This window comes from Argiope bruennichi, chromosome 11 (assembly GCF_947563725.1).
Source record: "Argiope bruennichi chromosome 11, qqArgBrue1.1, whole genome shotgun sequence".
In the NCBI taxonomy this organism is placed as follows: Eukaryota; Metazoa; Arthropoda; class Arachnida; order Araneae; family Araneidae; genus Argiope; species Argiope bruennichi.
Genome location: NC_079161.1, coordinates 14,049,564 through 14,074,856, shown reverse-complemented (window position 1 = coordinate 14,074,856; position 25,293 = coordinate 14,049,564). Strand labels below are relative to the sequence as shown.

At 28.7% G+C, this 25,293-nt stretch overlaps 1 protein-coding gene across 2 annotated transcripts in view; it reads left to right on the top strand.

Moving 5' to 3' along the window:
* The window catches only part of LOC129957369 (uncharacterized), a 116,886-nt gene that overhangs the window by 57,994 nt on the left and 33,599 nt on the right, over positions 1–25,293 (top strand). The window lies entirely within an intron of this gene.

Genomic DNA, 25,293 nt, shown 5'->3' with positions numbered 1-25,293 from the left:
CTGGAAATTTGTACTTTTGTGTATACCCTTAGATAATTTTAATTTCAGAGCTTAAATCTCGATTAATCACTTTATTTCATTGTGTTTTGATTGGATACGAAAGGCATATTCTGATTGTCAATTTCAGAAAAATATTTTACGTAATTCCAAAGTAACTGCAATTGGGAAAATGAAACATTTTATAAGGCAAGAAAATAGAAAATTATAAAGATAAAAAAATTGTTAAAAGTACTTTTGTTGGAATATTAAACTGTAAATATAAGCTTTATAGTAAAAAGGTGGATGCCTTTTAAAATGAAAAGGAAAAAAAAATGTTAATTACAATAAGAAAATGAAACACAAGTTGAAGCATGGTTCATGTTTGGAGAATTATACTAAAATGTTTATTATTTTATTCAACAAATATTCTTTGCATAAAGACGTTGATGTGTTTTAATACGGATTTATTGCGAAAAAAGTTATTTTTAAAAAATTAAAGGGAAGCAACCTTAAAATACTATGTAATAACGCCTAACAAACTGTGTAAGTAGTTTTAATCAAAAGAAATGCTGTATACAATAAATATTTTGCTGTGTATATTTGGAAAATGTTTTTGAATATCCCACGAAAAGTCTGTATTCTAAATAAATAGGCAATAAGTATTTAGCATTAGAACTACCTTCAAAAAGACTAAAAGAGAAATGAATAAACGAAACTATTTCTTTGATGTTTTTTGTCCTTATGTCTATTGGACACTTATTTAATACTGTAATATATTTTTCTTAATCAAAATAAATATTTTCAAAAAATATTTCATTAAAAATAATTATAAGTACTCCTGTGAATTTCTCTTTCTCAATAAAAGTATTTCATACAAAAATTTGCTGAAATATTTTTAATGAAAGAAAGGATTTTTAATAACTAATTATCCACTTAAATAAATAAAAAAATTGTTTTTCTGATTTCCTGTTTTAAAACTATTAGCATTTCTAAAGTTAAAACAATTAAATCACTGGAAATTATTTATGGACATATAAGTCTTGTGTCATAAAAAAAAAGTTTTAAAAAATTGTAGGTTCAGGGGGAAAAATTTAGCAATAAGGTTCTACATCTCTCAAGCAAAATTTGTATAAACTTATTTTTAAAAAAAATTCTCAAACACATAACTTGGAAATAATAATCGTCAATAGTAGAAACTCATCTTGATGCCAACGATGCTTTAATAATTTTACACAAAACAAAGAAAAAAATATAAATCGTTTCACTAACATCATTTATGATAATGCGTAATATGGAAAAGCGATAAATATAGTGCGTTTATAATAAATATAATAATATCGTATAATGTATAAATACAGTAGTTTATACGATGTGCGAAAATAAATTATCTGTTAATAATAATAAAACATTATCTGTCAAATAACAAATATATATATATATTTCAATTTGGTGCGTTATGGATATCCGAATAATCCCTTTCTATGAGTACAATTTCTTTAAAAGAAAGATGTAAATATTACAAAAAATAGCATATTATTAATAATTCTATGAAAAAAATGTAGATTTTTGTCATGCTATCTGTATTAACTATTTATCTAAAGGGAGGAAACACAAAGAAAAAAATTAATATCATTCCATTTCCTTATTTAATCATTTAAAATATTTTTAGAAGCTTTTTAGAATAATTTCGCTACGAATCTTGTGTAAAACGTAAAGTAGTTTTAAAATATTAAAATTAAGAAAAAGAACTACATTCAAAGTCTGCTAAAACTTGGTATATTTTTCTAATCAAAATCAAATTTTGATATAACATATATAAATTGTGGTACATTTTTAACAATTAACTAGTCGTCAAAAAAATGCTGACTACAAGTGGAAAAGCTTGTAATTAAAAAAAAGTTCGATTTTCTGTTTGAAAGATTAAGATCTGAATGATTTAATTACTAGTCGTCTAAAATTATTCTTTTGTATGAAATGAGCGAATATTCCATTTACATTTGCATATTTACACTCAAAAATAAATAAAACATTTTTCAATATCTTATATGTAAAATAATGGCTGATCTTACGGCTTGATATTTGATCTTCTATTTTTAAAATGAAGTAGTATTTTTTTTGATGAAATTGAAAAACCTAAAAATAATCTTAATTCTTTTTTAATGGATCTTAAAATTTTATTTATTTATTTTACTTTAAAACTTTTATGATCCATTCATTTTCTTATAAAATTTTCTTCTTTTTGCTGTTTAAAATTAAGCGAGCGAGAAAACAAAAGCTCAGGTGGCGGGCTTCATACTTAGTGTCAAAAGCCTTCAGCGAGGGTGCATACAATTACACGAAGCTCATGTGTAATCTATTAAAATCCTGCCCTTTCCAGGGATTACGCGAGCGGGAATCTCTCTTGGATCCACCTTTGTCATTCTAGTCACGTGACACAGAAACACACGAGCTTAAGAGCTTGCGACAGAGCCTCTAATTATTCTTTTTGCTACGTGATTGCATTGGAAATGTAATTGCCACACCCTTTGCTCAGTAAAATTCCTCTAAATACAATAAAACAACAAGGTAGGACTAATTTAGTAAAATATACGTAGCTATTTTTTGTTTGTTTGTTAGAAACAGACGATAATCAGGAAATTAACATTAAGAAAAATGTCAGACGATGTTTTGATGATAATTATTATTTTACCTGAAATACAGGCAATAATTATGAAGGAAATATTTACAAAAAAATGTCAGACGATGTTTTGATGATAATTATTATTTTACCTGAAATACAGGCAATAATTATGAAGGAAATATTTACAAAAAAATGTCAGACGATGTTTTGATGATAATTATTATTTTACCTGAAATACAGGCAATAATTATGAAGGAAATATTTACAAAAAAATGTCAGACGATGTTTTGATGATAATTATTATTTTACCTGAAATACAGGCAATAATTATGAAGGAAATATTTACAAAAAAATGTCAGACGATGTTTTGATGATAATTATTATTTTACCTGAAATACAGGCAATAATTATGAAGGAAATATTTACAAAAAAATGTCAGACGATGTTTTGATGATAATTATTATTTTACCTGAAATACAGGCAATAATTATAAAGGAAATATTTACAAAAAAAATGTCAGACGATGTTTTGATGATAATTATTATTTTACCTGAAATACAGGCAATAATTATAAAGGAAATATTTACAAAAAAAATGTCAGACGATGTTTTGATGATAATTATTATTTTACCTGAAATACAGTCAATAATAATGAAGGAAATATTTACAAAAAAATGTCAGACGACATTTCCTGAAAATGGTATTCATAAGATATAGGCAATAATTTTATAAAGAAATAAAGACGATATTTACTTCAACAATAATGCTTTGTTTAATAAAGAAAATTTAATTGCATTTCCACAGGTTTATGAGGAATTGAAATTATCTTGTAAAATCGGTAATAGTCAATATTAAACTGAAAGTACCATACATGCATATGAAAATGTATAATCAGATTTGATAGTTCTGATGTATATTGTGTGGTAGATTTGACGGTGTTTAGTCTCTATGGTGAAAAAAATTATTATTTCCTTTTTTTATTACATTACTAGCCGCCTTTGGCGACCATCCGGTTCGCCAATCTTAATGTTCGTTTAAATTTTAATAATTAAATAGGTTGAACCGGAGTTTAACCACCTTCTTCGCCAAGTTGCGATAACGCGCCAAAGCTGGCAATCTTTATTATGCACTATAATTGAACATCTGCTCCTTTGCTTTTGAACATTTCGCAAGGCCGCTGTTGGCGATTTTTAAAAATTGCTCCAAGCAGGGGGTTAAACTCCGGTCGTACCATTAAATATATTACGCAATACCAACTTTAATAGATTCTTCAGCAAAATATTTTAAAACTTCAAATTTTGATAGTCATATAATTCACTCATAATATTATAAAGGCCTTCAGTCATAGCGTGATATGTATCTCTCTCATTTTCTGTTACCCCTCGTAGAAATTATCCTTTAAATTAAAGTGTAAATGATGAATCTGCAATTAATATAATAATATTTTTTACTGAAACAAAGCATTTTTTTAATTCTATGATTACTGATAATAGAGTCACTGAGCGTTTAAACTTTATGGGCACTAAAGAATATCTTTCTTAATTTATGTAATATCTCAAGAATTTGTCAACAAAAATTTCTCAGATTCATCATGAACAGATCGATTCATTAACAATGTTTCATTTTAAATGCATCAAACTCTAAGAAAATAAATAGAATCGTTTAAAATAATCGATCGAAAACAGGTTTTAAAAAAACCACTTAAAAAACGATGTACTTAAAACTATAAGCATATACAAAAAAATATATAACTAACATAAATACAATTTACTTAAAAAAGCATGCAACTAACCTAAAAATAATTTAAATCATTGAAAACAGGTTAAAAAAAAACTACTTAAAAAACGATGTACTTAAAACTATAAGCATATACAAAAAAATATATAACTAACATAAATACAATTTACTTAAAAAAGCATGCAACTAACCTAAAAATAATTTAAATCATCCGTTGGTTGTCATGTCAACCGTCAGAAAATAATGCGCATACATGAATTTTCTTCGCCAGTTACGTTAACGCAAATACGTGAATTTTTCTACGCCAGTTCGGGTAACGCTATGCAGATTAGACATTTCTAATTTCCTTTATTCTGTGTTATTTTAATTCAAAAGTACTTCAGGATGAATCTGAAACATGGATTAGTTAACAATGTTTCATTTTAAATGCATAAAACATTAAGAAAATAAACAGAATCGTTTGAAATAATCCGCCGAAAAATGTTAACCCTAGCCTCAATTCTGTTGGGAGAAAAAAATAACTGAAGCCTTACTCATTTGTCGGTGGGGAAAATGGGAGATTTTTTGGCGGGAAAGTTAGTTTTTAACTAATAATTAAAATTTCAAAAAAAGGGACCCCAGGTGCACATTCCCGACCTCTGAGGTATACATGTACCAAATTTGATAGCTGTATGTCAAATGACCTGGCCTGTAGAGTGCCAACACACACACACACACACACACACACACACACACACACACACACACACACACACACACACACACACACACACACACACACACACACAAACACACACACACATTGAGCTTTATTATAAGTATAGATTAATGCCAAAACATAAATTTTAACAGAAAAGATACATTAATGATAATTATACGTAAAAAATACAAACCTTATATGTAAAAATATATTTTCATTTTAAAACGTTTATAATTTATGTTTATTATATTATTTATGTAGCCGGTTAACGATAACTATTGCAACAAACCATATTTGTAGAAACATAATTTAAGTTTGAAATTTTTATAATTTACATTTCTTTATAAAATTTAAGTAAATAATTTTTTGCACTTACAAGTGACAAATTTTTACGAACTACGAATTTTTGCATTTATGATATAAATAATATTATCCTGTTGTTATCCTATAATATTATCCTGTTGTTATCCTATAATATTATCCTGTTGTTATCCTATAATACTTTCCTGTTGTTATGCTATAATATTATACTTTTGTTGTAATATTTTTAGTGGCTAACATTCTATGACACAATGGATATCAGTCACTGGATATTCTATTGAGAAAAATATATTTTCATTTCAAAGATTCGCTGATTTTAAAATTGAAGCAAAAATTTATTTCCTTAGCCTTTATGGTGATAAAAAGAAAATTAACGAAGTACTTCGTGAGAAGTAGGGAAAACAACAGGACAGAAAATAATATTTATCGTTTTATGCTTCATTATAAATAAAGTAAGAAATTTACTAATAATTTTAAATATTTGATACTTTATTTTTTTAACCAAAGAATTTTAATGAAGGAAAACAACTCGATTAACAAATAAAGTTTTCAAAATAAAATAATCAGTTCATCTGAAATAACATAATTCACGTGTTATCGTAAAATTCACTGCGCATACGATTTACGCACAAGTTCTCGTGCATTGTGTTATGACGTCATGTTCCCCCCATTCAAAAACTATAAAGCTGACGTCACATCCAGCATAAAATTACACAATTTCGTCGAAGACGGCCACGGCAAAGTATAGACAGCAAAGCACTGTGAAGTCTCTCCTTACCGGGGATAAGCCCCTGCCGGGGCTAGGCGCCCCGTCAACCCAACCATCAAGCATAAAATTACACTGTGGAATTTTAATTATCTTGTGCAAATTACTGAACACTGAACGTTTACCTAGTTACATTTTTTTCAATATTAGTCATTTCTTGAACGAAATTAATTTATAAACATTGAAACAAAACTAGCAGTTAAGTTTGGAATTCATTTTGAATCTTGCATTTCATGATAGCAAGATAAAGAAAAATGAATGGGTTCTTTATTTTGTTAATAATTTATAATTTTTTGGTTCATATAATCTTTATTCTAATACTAGAACATTTATTTATAAAGTGTTATTGTCTTTTATTAATTCTTAAATATTGTCTGATTTGCTTTATTGTCTTTTTTTTTCTTTAAAAAAAACATAATTTCATTTTTGTTAGAGTTTTTGACCCTATCTAAAGTGTCAATTATTATTATTTTTTGGATTTGTCATATGCTAAGCTAATTTAATTTAAATTATTCATCTGAATAATTTTTATTTCATATGTTAGCTTAATGCATATAAATATACTGAAGAAATTTTTATGGTTTAAAAGCTTTCTCTTCAAGTTTTCGAATTTCTGAACTTGATAATTATAAAGACCGTTAAGTTTAGATTTAAAAAGTTTCCATGTGACAATAGTTTTTCTATTTTGCAATATTACATCTGAAAGCTAAGAATTTTTTTTTTTTTTTACTTTTCTTGGTAAACAAAAATGAGAGTGTTATAATTGTCATAAAAATAAACTGGAGATTTTGTAGAATTTCCACGTTTTACACCACTACAAATCCAAAAAGTACATAATATTTTAAAATGTTAATGGGTCAAAATAATTATTTTAAAATGTTAATATGACAAAAAATTTTATTAAATATGACTTGTTAAACGGTAAATTATATATTAAGATTTCAAAAATAAAAATTAAGGTAATAAAATAAAAACCAAGATTCAAAAATAAGATTATAAAAATTAAGATTGTTTTTTATATATTTAGCTAACAAAATGACATCAAATTTAATTCTTTGCTTCCATTAGAGTATTTTTTTTTCATTTGGGAATATAAGCCGAGCTTTAGCGATTTAAAAATTACTTGTTAAACCCGATTAGTATTTAATCCGAGCATCTTGTATTTAAGTAATACAAAGGAAATGTTTTATCAAAAAAATCGAACATGAAAAATGTTATTGAATCTCTAAAAATTACAAGATTTCTGAGTTTGAAAAAAAAATTCTTTTTAGCAAGCTAGAAGGGAAAAGAAGATTCCTTAATTATATTTTTGAATTCCGTTTAATCTTTAGATAAAAACAATGAAATATTGCTTATAAAAGAAACAATTGATACTGATTTTGTTTCTATCGCATAGTTTAGAATTTGCTGCCGAACATAAATAATATTTAGTTAATAAATCTTATTTAAAAAAATATAAACCAGTTTTTTTTCAAATTTTAAATTTATTATTAAGTTTTTAAGTAAATATCAAGAGATTGTATCAGCTGGCAACAAATAAAAATTCATCGTCTGTATTTTAAACATATTTGAAGAAATGATTTATTGTTTGCAATCATTCTTCTTTTAATTAAAATCAAAGAATAATGTTTTAAAGTATAAATTAAGAACTTATTGTTTGTTTTTTCCTTTTATATTAGAGGAAAAAAAATCCTTTTTGGATAATTTTGGAATTAAGATTTTTATTTGTTTGCGATTAAGAATATTTCAGTTATAATTATTAATTGGAATAAAAGGGAAAATATTATTAGTTTTTTTTTCTTGCATACTTATTTAATGTTTATAATACTTTTCTTTTTTTCTAATGCCGTATTCTCTAAGGATTGCGGCAGACATCAGATTAGAGGGTCATTATATTAATAAAAGTTCCGAAACAAAAAAGCAATTAAATAACAAAATTTATTTATTGCGCAAATATATGTATGTGTGTGTGCGCGTGTGTGTCAAGGAAAAAAATAACTAAATTTGTACAATTCTCGAAAAATTTATAACGATAATTAGTTAATTTCTCTTCTAGATAGATAGATGACAAAGAAATAATAAATAGTCAGAATATTTCATTTTTTGTAAAATTTTCATTTTTTGCAAATTTAATTGATAACCAGGCAATAATATTTTTTACTTCCTGGCTGTTAACACAATAAATGCAAACTGAAGAGAGCTAGAACTTCTGAGACCCGTGTAAATTATATAATTTAAAAGCGTAATGACTTAAATGTATCAAATTTTGTATATGGTTTTGTAACTACAATTGTAGTTCTGTGTCAAATTTTTACTTCAATCGGTTGGGAAAAACGAGTCTAATAAAAATTCCGGATACTATTAACCGCATGATAGGGATTAATCGCCAAAAACCTCGCCAAGGATTCAAGGATTCACACCAAAGATTAATATTTCGTAACTATTGTACGCCAAATCATGTCAGCCGTTCTCTGCCTTATTCAAGATCCACGATTTTTTGCTGGGGTGGTGTGGTGGTGGTGATGCATTACCTTTATTATAGAGTATTCGAGAAAGTTTTGGGAAGACCCCCCCAGCTTAATTGCTTGCACTCTCCAACCTAATGGGACCTAGGTAGTTGCCTAGATTGAAGTAGTCGGAAATCCACAACTAATTCATTAATTACAGAACCTAAAGGAGAAATTAGAGGAAATAACATTGCCACCGAGTAAAAATTAAATCGAAATAATAATTTTTTTAAAAAAACTGAAATTTGACAGTATAAGATAGTCAAATAATTCGGGATTAATTAGGGTCAGAGGTTGAAAATGCGTGTTAATTGATTCCGGCTCAGCACTTTAATTTAATTTAATACATCATCATTTAATTTACAGGAAGCTATAATTAGTTAATTAGTGTTCAATGCTATGATTCATCGTTTGGCGTTCAAACAAATGTTAAAAGATGCTGTTAATAAAGATGTGATAAATTTCCACCCACTCATTTCTTCTTGAATTACTTCCCTTTTTCCTTTATCTACTGATTAGCATTTGCAAAGCAGCTTTGCGTCCGATTTCCAACCTGTAAAAGAAGAATAAAATACAGTAGTTTTACTTATAATTTATATAGATAGTAAACCAGGTAAATCGAGACCAGGTAAAACCAGGGCTCGATTCTCTTAAAAATAAGTTTTAAGAGAATCGAGAATATCAAATGAGATTTTATTAATATTAAAACACAAACAATATTCAAACGAACAAATTAATGGCGAAATTCAGCTAATCTTCAAAAGATAAATAAAATCCTATCTGCAAGGGAATAAATATGCAGGATGTTTTTACTTTCTTGTTTACGAAGTATATATATATATATATATATATATATATATATATATATATATATATATATATATATATATATATATATATATATATATATATATATATATATATATATATATATATATATGTAATGATATTTTAACTCTAATTTCAATTTAATTAATTTTCATAGTCACTTCATTTTAATTTAGCCCATAGTAACTTCATTCTAAAATATTCTCTTATTTCGTGATCCAATTCCACTGTCTCTATTTAATTAATTCAAGAGAAGCTTTGTTAAATTGTTGAATCAGCTAAAATCTAACTTTCCCACACTACGCGTGAAGAGATAACATACCGCTGATCAAGCAAATTCTTTTTTAAAATCTCCCCGTGTTTCCCCTACCTTGTCCACCCGTGTAATGAAAATCCCTATCGAAATCTCATAATACATTAGCACTGTAAAGAAATATTTTCCCTATCAAAATCATAGGTTATATAAGACCAGGGATAAAATGTCCAAGAGCTCTTCCCTAATTCCTTTCTGTGTCGTTCTGTGTGCTCGTCGCTTGTACATATGCTTGCTTCTTCATAATGAAATAAAACGACGTCACAAAATTAAAAGTATCTTCATTGTCTTCAAACTGCATCATGCTTCACAACAAATAATATTATATATATATATATATATATATATATATATATATATATATATATATATATATATATATATATATATATATATATATATATATATATATATATATATATATATATATATATATATATATATATATATATATATCGAGTCGAACTCGAGATTTTCGCGAACTCCACGTTTCAGACAGTCCCGAGTTCGAAAAGCACGTTTTTGGTAATTGTTCGGCTGTCTGCCTATCTGTTCCGTCTGTGACAAAGATAACTCAAAAACTCTTTAAGCCAGACAAAGGAAATGTGGCATATGGTCTTTACATTTGTAAATTTCTATCAAATTTTAGCCAAATTAATTTTTAATATACCTGTCTCTCCGGCTGTTCGAATGTAAGTTAATTAAATGACTAGAAAACGAAGAGAGCTGTATGGATAAAATTTGGTACTCTGATTTAACATCGACAGTGTAAGCACATATCAAATTTTTGGCCAAATCCAACAAGAAAATGAATGTCTGTTCGGTCTGTATTTTCAGAAACATGAAAACGCGATAACTCAAAAATGCAATGACTTAAATTTATCAAATTTGTTATTTGATTTTGTGATTACAATTGCAATTCTGTGTCAAATTTTTATTTCAGTCGGATTAGAAGAAGCACGTTTAAAACATAAATTCACCTTTAATAGAAAATACGCGAGAAAAGTTTAAGGAGACCAGATCCCAAACGTTTATCGTTAATGCTTATAATTTTTCAATGTAAATCTTTCCTCTCAGATGAATGAGTTTTTATTTAAATTAGGTTTTAAACCTGTCCAAGCGGTGACATAAATTCCTGTTCTGAATTACCAATTGAACAAATGAAACCAATGAAATTACATTATACATGTAAAGATACGCACAATTGGATCGGAATATATCCACTGCCACCAAATAGAAAATATTTAACTCACAGTTTTGATTGAAAAGTTAAATTACGATTCAAATAAAACTTTGTGAAAAATAAATAAATTGAAACATTGCAATTAAAATAGGGATTTACGTTTTACAAAATTATTTAGATAATTAGCGAAAAAAGTATATTTATTTAATGGTAATATTGATATTTTAATTTTGTCGGGAAAGTCTGTGTAGATTTATTTTATTATTCGATAATTAATTCGAAATTGTTTTTATTATTCTATTTTCTTTATTATTTTTCGAACAACAATAAAAAAATATTTTTTCATAATTATTCTTCAAACTAAACCGCTTTATTATGGAAAAGAAATTTGCTTAAAGCACATTTCAAAAACATTAAAAGACCCTTTGGAGAAACTGTTTATGAACAAAAACCGGAAAATGAGTTTTGCACACGAATGAGAATGCACAACAGAAGATAAACAGACAATTTAACACTTCGTTATTCTTCCCTGCAATTTTATTATTTAAAGCAACACGCGCGTGCTTTTCAAATTAGAGCGCGCACGACTGCTTTCCTAAAGACAATTTCTTTTTCGCATGTGAAGCAAGGCATAAAAGAAAACCAAGGTTTAATTCATTTCAAACAGTTTGAGGCATTCATTAGCGGCCATTTTCTCCTGGGACGAGCAATTAAAATAGTTTTGCTTTCCGCTTTGTGAAGTTTCTTCGGAAAATTTATTTTAATTGATTCTTTGAAGGGGAAAAAATAACAGAAAAAATCAAAAACGATACCGGCTTTGAAGGAAAGTGATATTTTTTGATACTTTGTTTGTTTTATTCATATTTTTTGAAAGAAAGGGATTATTAAGGTATTTACAAATGTCATAATTAAATCTAAATGTCCAAACTTCTGTTTACATATTTTTAAAATTTCGCTTACAATTACTATGAAAAATAGGGACATTTTTTTTATTAAATGTTTTGTAACAATTAAGTCAATAGTTAATTTTTTATTCATTAAAAATTATTTTTCAACATATTTCTTTTTTATTCTGTCATATACGTAGTATAGAGAAAGTATAGTTATCGTCTAAAAGTTAACTAGAGTTCAACTTTTCACGTAAATAATTCTTAAGTAGTAACTACTCTCTAAGAAAGTGTATTTCAAAATTTAACTACATTTAGTGCTATTTAAAAGTATTTGAATTTTGAAGCATAAAATTACACAAATGCCATTTTTATACTACTTTGACCTTTAAACGCCAGAGATTTTATAAAACTGATTTAAAATTACTTTTTAATATCATATTTTTGAAAACAATGATAAATCTGCCCTATATATTATAGTTTGTTTCAAATAAGAAGAAATAACTAAGAAAGAGCTGCTTGTTTCAATCGACAATATTAAGCATAATTTAATTAAAAAAAAAAAGAGCGTTGATTATTATGGATTTAAATATCTTACTTTTGAATAAATAACTTTTATTTGCATGTAGATGAATGATGTATGATATTTTTAATCATACAAGCAAAAAAATAAATAAATAAATAAAAAAATCGTCATTTATTTTTTTCAACTGTACTCATGCTATCATGTACATCTCAATTTCTGACATGTACATGATTTAAAAGCATATTCAGTAAGGATTGTATTGATAATTACAAGTACTAGAGCTGTAATTTTATTTTCATAATATTTTAGAAAACGAAATTGGTTCTGTTGTTTAACCCTTTCTAGGGCCGTGGGAAGTATGCTTTCCACCAAATTTATCAATCTTTGTATGAAGTTATGTAGGTTGGCATCAGTTCTGACACATTTTTTTTTTTGGTAAATCAGAAATTTAGATGCTTCAGTTCTTTATCTCAGACAAAATGATGTGTCTTGATTTGTTACTTAATTATGAATGAACCAAATGAATGAATGAATCAAATAAAATTTATCTAATAAGCTAAATGAATCCCTTTTCTTATTCTAATTTCAAGTCTAAAAATATTTTAACATAATATGACTAAAAAAAAAATAGACCTTTAAAGGGTTAAAGGAAACATTCGGCATTTAAGAATTAAAATTCGAAGTATTAACTTTTCAATGATACAAAATTTATTTACATGTAATTTGTTACCTTAATTTTAATATATTTCCAAAAATTAATATGCAATATATTTTTACCATTTATTTCCTGTTGAGATGCGCAGTGGGCTTTTTACTTATAGACAGCGCTTTCTTGCTCTTCAACTCAAAAGCATACTAAATATACATTCCAAAAATATTTAAAGATTTGCTTGCGTGTTTGTGTTTAAAATTTATTGGAAGAAACTCGCATTTTGTGTTATTTTGATATAATTCCATAAATTTGTAATCTTAAATTTGGAGCGGCAGTAAATATTATTATAAAAAATAAATAATTCTTCCTAGAATGATAGCTTTATTATTTTGTTTCAGATTAGAAATTCAACTTTCCTTATATAATCAGAATATGATAGAACAATCAGAGTGTTACTTATACAAATATATCATCATAGAAAACATTTCTCACGGAATTAAAATTTTTATATTATTTCGAATTCAAAGAAAGAACTGCTAAGGCTGACGACAAAAAAATCCAGACACGTAGCTGTCTTCCTTCTTTCCTTTATGGAATCTCTTGTCTACTTTGAAGTCAAATAAGAATGGGGGGAAAAACCCTCGAAATTTTAGATATTGGAAGCAAGACTTAGAGTACTATATTTTTTACCTTCACTTTTCTTGAAGCTTTAAAAATAAAACCATCTGGAGAGCTTTTCGATACGTTTTCTTTTATAGGAAATAATATTATTTCGTGCACCTAGTGTTTGGCGTGTAAGAGAATCGATTATGATTTTTTAATATTAATAATCATTTTTTAATCGCAATTTTAATCATTTATTCCCTGTATGCGGTCATATACGTAGAATTCTCATCGACAGATACCTACAATTTGAAACTTCTGTCTTTTTAGCTTTTTATGTTTTTAATCAATCACAGATACAACTCCAACCAGCGGACGTGATGTCGCCAAAAATTTTTCATATATTCTCTAATAAATATATTTTCGGTCTTCTCCGCATAAAATTGCGAATCTTGGAAAATGCCACAAATGGCTTGCATGGCATTGACGAAATGTAAAAGAAACATAGATCTTTATCGCATGAATTTAGTATTTTTACTGAGTATGTCTTTTGAATCTTGGCGAATTTTTTGGCGATTAATCCCTGGCGTGCTGTCACTTGTACCCGAAACTGATATTTGTATTTTAGATGTGATTTTTCCAAACTAAATTCGACTCAGAGTAAAGACTGAGGCCACGAAGTCGTATATCGTATTTCATATATTTAAGTTATTGCGGTTTTGGGTTACAGAGTTTACATGCATAGACCGAAAGATGAATTATCTCTTGACGGATTTGTTTCCAAATTTGAGTAGTATTTACAATTTAAAACTTAAATCTCTGTGCTAAAATTCACCCATCTAATAATTGTCTGTTTTTTTATTTATCTTATTAACTTATATTCGGACAATCAGACAAATAGATTTTCGCAAATTGTATTTCGTTCAAAATTTGATAGAAATGGGAAAATTTTGGGTAAAAAAAAATTACTAAATTTCATCCACTTAGCTTCATAGCGCTTTTAAGTCATTGGATTAAGAGACAGACTGACAGGACTGCACACAGAGACGCATAATTCCAAAATTGTGTTTTCGAGAAATGTGTTCAGGAAAATTGTGTGAAAGTCTCGAGTTCGATTTTTTGCTGTTTACAATACTTTCTCTATACTTCATATATGGAAATGTTTCAATGCTTTTATAATTTTTTAGGAAACGATATCTACATTAATAACTTCTAATATCTATACCTATATTGAACAAAATTGTGGAGTGAAATTTTGTCATGGTTATTAATATGTATTTCCTTCTTTTTATTTTGTGTATCATGCACGAGATAGTAAAACCATAATCCGTCTTGAATCGGAAAATAGTAAGAAAAGTTGGAATTATTTTTCTTGGAAACAACTTCCAGCGAAAAACTGTCTCAAACAGAAACCAAGGTTTAATTCATTTCAGAGAGTCTGAAACTCTCATTAATGACAATTTCTTGCAGAGACGACCCATTAAAATAGTTTTGGCTTCCGCCTGAAAACTAGTTAAGTCATATGTAATTGATGCTTTTAATTGGATACACAGGAAGAATTTAAAATATTTGTTTTTGAGGGGGGAAAAATTTAATTGCTTACTTTTTTCAATAAAGAAAAGATCTCTCCTTTTTCTTGCTGAGAAACCGAAAAAATATTATTAGATATATAGATGATCAATAGTGTTAATCTATAATTGATGAAATTATGATGATGATATTCATATTTAAAGAAGGCGATATATAATTTAAAAAAAATGTTTTACTTATAATATAATTTTTAATTACTTAATTAATTAAATTTATTTTATTTTTAATTTAATTAAACAAATCATTTTAGCTTCATATTTCAGCACATTTTCAACTTACTAAAAATGGTTATTTATTTATTTTATTAAATTTTTGGAAAATGTATGCCTTTATTTAGTTATTAAGATTCCGGACTGGGCGACACACTATATTATTTAAGCAAATACTTTGTGTTTAAGAATACTTGATAAAAACTGCAATTACTATGAAATAGTTAGGAACCAGACAAATGTTTACTAGTGAAAGTACGATTAGTGTCCTAATATCTTACATTAAAAAAAAATTTGTGTCTTTTCGCAAAATCATTTGACAATCAGATAAATAATAATTTTTAAAAATCAACTTCTTTATAGCCTTCAGCCCTTTTTTATAGCTCAGCTTATTCAGAACGGAGAGGCAACCAGTGGCAATGATCTCTTCAAACTTTCTCACCTAAAATTGAATTTCTTTTTCAGACGGTCGACTTCTTGTTGCATTTCGCTCAAAATTTGATAGGTCTTTACACTATAGATGTTAAATCCGTGCACCGAATTTTATCTATTTAGCTCTCTTCGTTTTGTAGATATCGTGTTAGCTTGTATTCGAACTGCAAAATAGATAGAATGGAATTTATTCAAAATTGATATAAATCTACAAATTCAGTGTGAAGACCGTATGCAGAATTCATCCATCTAATTCAAAGCGGTTTTAGGTCATCTTTGTCTCAGACAGACGAACAGATAAATATAATGCCGAAAGTATGTTTTATGAACTCAATGAAGTCGAAAACCTGTAGATTTCAACGAACTCTCGAGTTCAAATTTTTTTGACGGTTATAATACTTTCTCTATATTTCCAACATCAGAAAGTAAAATCTCTTTGAGCACTTTTATAATCCATCCATTTATAGTCCATTGCAATTAGGTAAAACAGAAGAAAAAATTATATATTTTTTAAAACATTCGTCAAATATTCCTTTGAACTTCAGGTGCTGGGAGCCCTTTGTGGGATTTGGCACAAACTTTATAAGCACGTATATGTAAACGTACAGTTGCATATCCGTACATTAGTAAAATCTGTATACCGAATTTTATCCATGTTGCTCTCTTCTATTTATATTTGTCATGTTAACCCTTTCTAGGGCCGTGGGAAGTATGCTTCCCACCAAATTTATCAATCTTTGTATGAAATTATGTAGGTTGGCATCAGTTCTGACACATTTTTTTAGCAAGTTAGAAACTTAGATGCTTCAGTTCTTTATCTCACGCAAAATGATGTGTCTTGATTTGTTATTTAATTATTAATTAATGAATCAAATTAAATTTATCTAATAAGCTAAATGAATCCCTTTTCTTATTCTAATTTCAAGCCTAAAACTATTTTAACATAATATGACTAGAAAAAAATGGCCCTTTAAAGGGTTAACTTACATTTGAATAGCCGAACACAGAGTTCTGAGTAGAATTTTCACAAAATTTAAGAAAAATCTACATATATGGATGAAGACTGTATACCAAATTACATCCTTTTATCTCAGCGTTTTTGAATTATCTTTGTCAAAGACAGGCGGACGGACCGGGGGACAGACATTTTCCAAATATGTGTTTATCGAATTCAGGGGTCTTGAAACGGGGAGATTCCTCAAAATCTCGAATTCGAATTCTTCTGTTGATTTCGATGCTTTCTCTATACTTCATATCCAAAAAAGTAAAACAAAAAGCCCTATTTTTATTTCCTGGTGTTATTCAAAGGGAAAAAAACATTGATATTGACCGAAATATGCCGCGTCGAAATTTTGATCGCACATTATAATGTTTCAGATTTCTCTGAGTTCGAAAAAAATATTTTCAGAATGATGACTGCCTGTCGCCTTGAATTCTCTTACAACACCCCCATATTTCAGTGGAAACGATAACACAAAATTATCTAAGTCAGATGGATGAATGCCTTGACAGGGAATTTGTCTGTCTGTCTGTGCAATTACAAGCGAATACAACAAACAGAAAGCATAATGAGCCAGATAGATGAAATCTAGTAATAGTTTTAGCATATGAATGGTAGATCCTCACGAAAATTTTAAATTGAATTTATGAACGTGTTTACCATCTGTCGATCTGTAGATTCTCATACATATAAACGCCGCACCTCAAAACGGAAATTTAAACAAGCGAGATTTGATCAATGACCTTATTAGTTCTGTGCTACATTTTGTTTTTAATCATTCAAAAGGCGATCAAAATACATACTCGGTTTTCTTTTTTATACTACGAATCACTAAATGCCCATTAGCGGTAATAAAAGTCTGAACAGGTCTCGCCCAAAATTCACAATTTATAATATAGGAATGATAACATCTTTTTTTTAGACTACGCCAGAATTTCTGGAAGACAAATCTTGTTGATTTAATAGCGTTTTTTTAAATGTAATACTTTCTGAAATATAATCAGTTCAAACCCATTGGTTTATCATGTATAATCAGAATTACTCTAGATAATTTGCGATACAGTACACTTCCGAGTATCCGGCCTAATTGTGGCGGAACGACAGGCCGAATAACAAAAACGCCGGTTGATCCGGAGTTCTATAAAGTCATTTCTTTACCCACCAATACCGGAAGACAAAGTTTTTATACCAAAGCTCCTTCTTATTATATGTATTTTCTCACTTCTTATTGAGTATTAAGCCTCCATTTATTGCAAGCCACGTAGAATGTAAACGCGGGCACGGCTCGTTGAAACATAGTTGAAGCATTTACCGGTTGAACCCGTTGAAAGCATTTACCGGTAACGCATCGAGTTAAAATAGAAGGCTCTGTACTGGTAGTTTATATATGTTTATATACTGCACTGCACATTTCAAGAATTTATTAGAGAGAAAGTAAGTTAAAGGATACAAATTGTACACATTTTAACCTGAATTCTGTACACTCCACTATGGTATACCTAAAAGAACATTAAATATACCCCCCCCCAAGAACAATTTACGAATCCTGTATGTACTGTGCAGTTATAATCAGTAACAGCGGCAACAATTGAGGTCCGTTACGCATTGACGAAACAACGAGCAGAACGCTGCTCTTTTCCTGTCAAAATTTGTATTTTGAAGGGGGATTGCAGCAGACGCCCGTTAACAATGTCTTGCCTCTCTCAATTAATTATGATGAAAATCTACGCAGGACGAATCGGATATTCGGAAGGTAACTATAGTTCTGAAATTTTAATTTCACTTAACAAATTTCTCAGTCTGATGAGTATCTTTTTATCATAAATATCAGAGTTTTTTTAAAAAAAATATATAATTCGGAAATTGTGCACAAAATAATAATGAAAAAAATTCTTAGTATGCTGGTTACCTAAATACATACTGGCGCATGAAAATGTGAAGTTTTCGCCAAATATGAAGCCAAATTAAACTGTTTTCTTTCTAACCTCACATAACGAGGAAAATATATTGTAAACATTTCCATGATTATTCCGTGTGTTGGAAATTCTGAAAACAAGAAGCGTAGTAGATATTGTTTCATTAGTAATTCTGAAAAAAAGGTTATTCTAAAAATTATTATGACGCTTATCTTAACACGGCTTATTTACTGTCATGATTATTTTCTTCGCACCAAAATTTTGGCAATATTTACCTTATAACACATTTTTATTTACCTTAAATTGTTTCTTGTTTACAAAGACGAATCTTTGAAATCGACTATTCACTTAATTTCCTATGTACTAGAATTTGGAATTTTGCATAACAGTATATGTGTGGCAATACAATATTTTAATATTCTCAGAATTTTAATATTAAATGAATTTAACAATTAATTTTAATTAAATTTTGATCCCCATAAGTAGTGCCATCTGGTAGTGAAAATGAAAGAAGATTTATTTTAAGTTACCGAAAAATTTATAACAATAAATCATAGAGTATGCAAAATACTAGCTTGTTCAATACAATAAAAAAAATCATAATACATTTCTAACGAATAAAAAACGTTACTATGAAAAATATGGACGTCAAAACAAAATCTTAAAAGTGGAAAGCAACAAGAAAGAACAGTCCGAAATATTCATTGAAAGTTGAAATATGAATTAAAATTCTTATCATTTCAAGTATTTTGATCACTAAATTGTAGTTTTGCAATTTTTGTCCATATTTTGGATGCAAAACTACCTTTCTTTTGTTTTAATGCACTAATAAAAGTATATTTTCAATATATTTTTATTTTTATTTTCTCTGTTTATCAGGATTTAAGTATAATAATTTCAAATATAATCATAATTAAAAGGCCATCAGACTGATGCACTATATTTAATGAAAGCGTTCACTGTCATTTCGCTTTTCCGTCAATTAATCACCGACTCGATTTACTGGCGCCGGACACTACTATCTGCTCCTCGGTTTGGTAAAAATCCTAATGGAATTACTTCATATTCCGAAGATATATGTAAGATATTTTTCTGCCGGTTCGTTCAAATCGATAGAGCAATCGATTTAAACGGTTGGGAAGATGACAGTAGCACCAAACGATTTTTCGTAGCAAATGTCTCTCGTTACAAATAGCTGCCACTGAAAGAAAGAAAAGGATGGATATTCAGTGGAAGGTAATTTTTCTTGCATATTCTTTTTCCCCTTTTAAATTTTAAGCATCATAGTAGAATTTTCTATGAAAATGCTAGGCGACACAAAGAAATTGAATAAATTATACTCAAAATATGTTATGAAATTCTGTAGCAAAAATGAATATTTCTTTTACTCCGCTGAAGAACTGAAATAATTAGTTATTAGAATATAAAAGAATTAAGAGGAAATGTATTAGAATGAAAAATAATTATGATTAAAAAAGAAGAAAAAATTAAAATGAAAAAGGACAAAAAGGAAATAAGAGAAAAACTATTAGAATGAAAAAGAATTATGATTAAAGAAGAAATGTATTAAAATGAAAAAGACCTAAGAGGAAATAAGAGAAAAACTATTAGAATGAAAAATGATTATGACCTAAGAAGAAGAAGAAGAAGAAGAAGAAAAGTATTAAAACGAAAAAGGACTAAGAGAAAATAAAAAGAAAGTGCTAGAATGAAAAATAATTATGATTGAAGGAGAAGAAAAGTATTAAAATGAAAAAGGACTAAGAGGAAATAAGAAGAAAAGTATTAGAATGAAAATGGACTAAGAGGAAATAAGAAGAAAAGTATTAGGATGAAAAATTAATTATTAAAATGAAAAAGGACTAAGAGAAAAATATCACAATGAAAAATAATTATGACTGAAGAAGAAGATAAAAAGTATTAAAATGAAAAAGGACTAAGAGGAAATAAGAAGAAAAGTGTTTGAATGAAAAATAATTATGATTGAAGAAGAAGTAAAGTTAAATGAAAAAGGACTAAGAGAAAATAAAAAGAAAAGTGTTAGAATGAAAAATAATTATGATTGAAGGAGAAGAAAAGAATTAAAATGGAAAAGAGCTAAGAAAAAATAGAAGAAAAGTATTAGAATGTAAAATAAAATTATTTAAAAAAGAAAACTATTGGAAAGAAAAGTACTAAGAGAAAATAAGAAGAAAAATATTAGAGTATGAAATAAAATTGTTTAAAAAAAAACTACTTGAAAGAAAATTAGAAGAAGAAAGAAGAGAAAATAAGAAGAAAATGTTAGAATGTAGAATAAAACAGTTTAAAAAAGAAAAATGTTGGAAAGAAAAGTACTAAGAGAAAATAAGAAGAAAAATATTAGAATAAAATTAATATTGATTAAATAAAAAGAAAAGAATGAAAAAGTATAATAAATGAAGAAGAAGAAGAAAAGAATGAAAAAGTATAATGTCTGAAGAAGAAGAAATGTATTAGAATAAAAAAAAAAATAATTATGTCTAAAGTGTTAGAATAAAAGGACTGATATGCATTGGAATGAAAAAACGAAGAAACAAAAAACGAAATAGATACTAACAAAAGGGGAAAAAAGAATTATAGAGAAAACAAATTAAGAGTAAAGAAAAAAGAATTAGAATAAAAATGGAACTTTATAATTTTGCAGGAAATATTTTTACATTTATATTTTTTTTCAAAAAAACAATTGCATCAGTTATCCTTTTTGAACTCATCCATGAGATTTAAAACATCTAAAAGCTGACATCTTTCTTGAACTGAAATTCTATCTGACACAACAAAGGTTTGACCGCAACCAAACACGAAAAATATATATATTTATCTGGATAAAAATAATTAAAAAAGATATTAAAAGGGACGGCATTTTCATTTCATTTCATTCATTATTCGTTTCATTACTTTCATTTAGAAATTTTAATTTAAAAAAATGTAATGTACCACCAGTTGTAATCGCACTATAGATAAAGAATTCTTGCTTTAAATTGTATTTAAAATTAAAATAACAGGAGTTGTCTCCTTTAAACTTTCTTGTATATTATAATGAAATCGTTATCTTCTAGCACTCTTTAAAAATTGTGGACCTTTAGGAAAGGCATAGAAGGCTTTGCATGGCCTTGGCGTACAGTAGTTACGAAATATTAACCTTCGGCTTGAATTTAGCATTTTTACTGAACCTATCGTGTGATAATTGGAGAGTGTTTTCGACGATTAATATCTGGCATGCAATTAATAGTATGGGAAAATAGAATTTGTCCTTTAGGTGAATTTTTCAACCAATTGAAACCAAAATTTGCAATTACTATGCAAATACTACAATTGTATTTAAAAAAATCACATATCGAATTGGATATATTTTAGTCAGTACGCTTTTGAGTTATAGCGTTTACATGCTTCTGAAAGTATTGACTAACAAACGTTCGACTCCTTGAAGGATTTAGTTCAAAACTTGGTAGGTGTTGACACCGTAGATGTTGAATCTGAATACCGAATTTTATTCATCTAGCTGTCTTCAACTCTCTTATATACAACTGACTTCGCTTTTGAAGTTATTGTGTTAACTTATATTCGAACAGTCGGAGAGAGAGAGACTTCCTCTCAGTAAATTTTGCTCAAAATTTGATATAAATCTTCGAATTCGTTGTAAAGACTGTATGCCAAATTTCAACTATCTAGCTCAAAGAGTTTTCGAGTTATGTTTATCAGAAGCAAACAGGTATTTTTTGGAATAATCTTTTTCAAACTCTGGAAGGTCTAAAATATGAAGATGTGTCGGGAGATGTTCGAGAAACGTGGAATTTTTTAACGATTCCAGCATTTTCTCCATACTTCATATAAGAGAAAGTAAATATAAGCAATTATCTTATGAAAGGTTGGAATATAAAGTTTTTGCTTGAAAATGGAGAATCACGCATAAATTTACAACGACTAATAAGGGATCATGCAGCCCGGAAGGCCACCGAGTGCATTTTGATTAACCCGTTCGTTGCCTTCACGCTTGAAGTATTCCTGTTCATCCCCGTTTCTCTTTAAATTGAATAATTGTCGACACCATAAAGTTACGCCCGAAAGTAGAAGCGTGTATTTTTATAGCAAGCGAAGTAACCCTAAAAGCGGCGATAATATTTAGCAACGACAACGAGAGCGTTTAGAGAATTAGCATAACTGTTTATTTGTGTCAACTGGGTCAGAGAGAATCTAAACACGAATGGACTTAATCAACATTTGCTTCATTTTAAATAGTGCATTGAAAGTTTTGTTAGAATGATTACTTATCATCTATACATATTAAACACTAACGTCCTTGGCACAGAAATCACTTTTCTAAAAAAAGTCTAAAAGTCTAAAAAAAGACTATTTTCTAATGATACCTAATTTTTTGTGCAAATGATAACGAAAAAAATGGAATTAATCAGATCGATGCAATTTTGTATATATACTTATATAGAATTTTGTATTTTATACTTAAATTATAGACATGTATAAAATTTTGGGCGAAGTTTTTTGATACAGAATGTGTGGATATTGTCTGTGTGCACTGCATATCGATAATTCTATGAATTTGTATCACTCAATTGAACTGATAGAATGCTAAATTGTGTGTATTGTTGTACCATTTTGTGTATTGCACAGTAATTACGAATGTGTAACTCTCCTGGTAAGGAAAGTACTTTTATAAATAGTTCTAACCAATGCTTGTATAGAGCCGAGTCAATAATCCCATCTTCAGCGACAAACTTGGCTAATAATCGGAGACTTGGCGAAGCCACTATTTGGCGACAAATTTGTTCCAAATCATTATATCAAACGCCAATTATTAATCTGAAAGTTGAACTTTTAACAGAGATGATTGCTTCCATAATTTCCGCGGATGCAGTCGGTTGCAGTTACACCAGCCAAAGCTCTTATCTCGGTGTGTATTAAACAAAAAGCTTCGCACAATTCCTTAGCAGACGGTAATCTTGTCGCGTGACCCTGACGGCACGTGACAGGAAGAAACGAAACTGCACGAAGGAAAGCGGAGGTCCTCTTTACTGCCCGTAAATTAAATTGCCCGTGCAGACATAGAGGGGAGGGGGGCACTTACTGCCCTAAATTCATTAGGTTTTATGGGTTTCGCTGGGTTCCTATTGACCGACTTGGTTTGCCCTCCTTATTCTGAAGATAGGCTGAAGAATTGTTTTGACTGTTAATAAAGCCGACCATTCGAGATGTTTGCTTGTCATACGAATGGAGGGTTTGTACTCCACATCATTACTTTTTTTGAACTATCATCCCTTTTAAATAATTCACGAACAACTCCCCACTAGCTCACATTAATCCCTTGATGGAATGCTTCACTAAATGTACGCTACTTCCAGTAGAATGCATATTATTACATCTATCGAATATTCTTATTTTGGAATTATAAGCAAAACAAAATTGTATATAAACCGAAAATATAATAGAATGAAGCCAGCGCGAGCGGTCACCCCAAAATTTCCTAACATACTCTCTAATGAAGATGTCTTTCCAGAGAACCCCTTGCACGGCACTGGCTTACAATAGTTACGAAATATTAACCTTTGGAGTGATTGGTCTGGTTTGATTTTATGGCACAAGGACCAGATTTGGTCATTCTGCTCCAAACATTTGTTAGACATGGTTTTCGTGTTAAAAATTAAAGCATTCTTAAAAAGATGTAATTAAATCTGATGTAAAATTTGAATATCTTTTTAAAAAGTAAAAATATGTGAATGAGGGTTATCTCCTAAAGTGTCATTTAAGTTAAAAACAGTCGCTCCAAAATGAACTTGTCGCCGTGTACTAAAATCTTGGCATTCACAGAGAATATCTTAACTGTTAGAACACAATTGCATTTATTACAAAGTGGCGCATGATCAGAGTGCAAAAGATGTTGTTGGGTCAAATAGATGTGGCCTATTCGAAATCTCGTGATAGTGACATCTTTCTTTCTGATTAGAGTTTTACTTTTGAAACCTTTGACAGATGGCAGTGTTTGAAATAGTTTATTCGTAGATAGCTTTTCCCACGTAGCTTGCCAAAAATTTATTTTGAATTTTGCTTGTAATGCATCGGGTGATGGAACAAAATTTTCTTTCATCAGGCTTCCATTTTTTGCTGCCTTGTCAGCTTTTTCACTTCCACAAATATCAACATGCTGTAATGTCCTGATCTAGACTGATCAAATAACGAAGCAGAATTTCCAGACAAATCTTTATTTTACAGCCCTATATATACAAAGAACAACTTGTTATATAACATCTTACACGTCTTAAACATCTTACATAACTTATTACATCTCGGTTAAATAAATAGTTATTTACACCTGTAGTAGGAGATACAACAGTCAAAATCGAAGGTTTTTCTTGAAACTCAATTCTCCATCATGTCAACACGACCACTCCAGGGATAGTTTCTCAGACTCCGAATTCGTGGGCGTAGTCCAACAGTTTCTGCAATTCGTTTCTTCTCTCCTATCTAAAAAAAATTATCCGCGCTTTATTTCG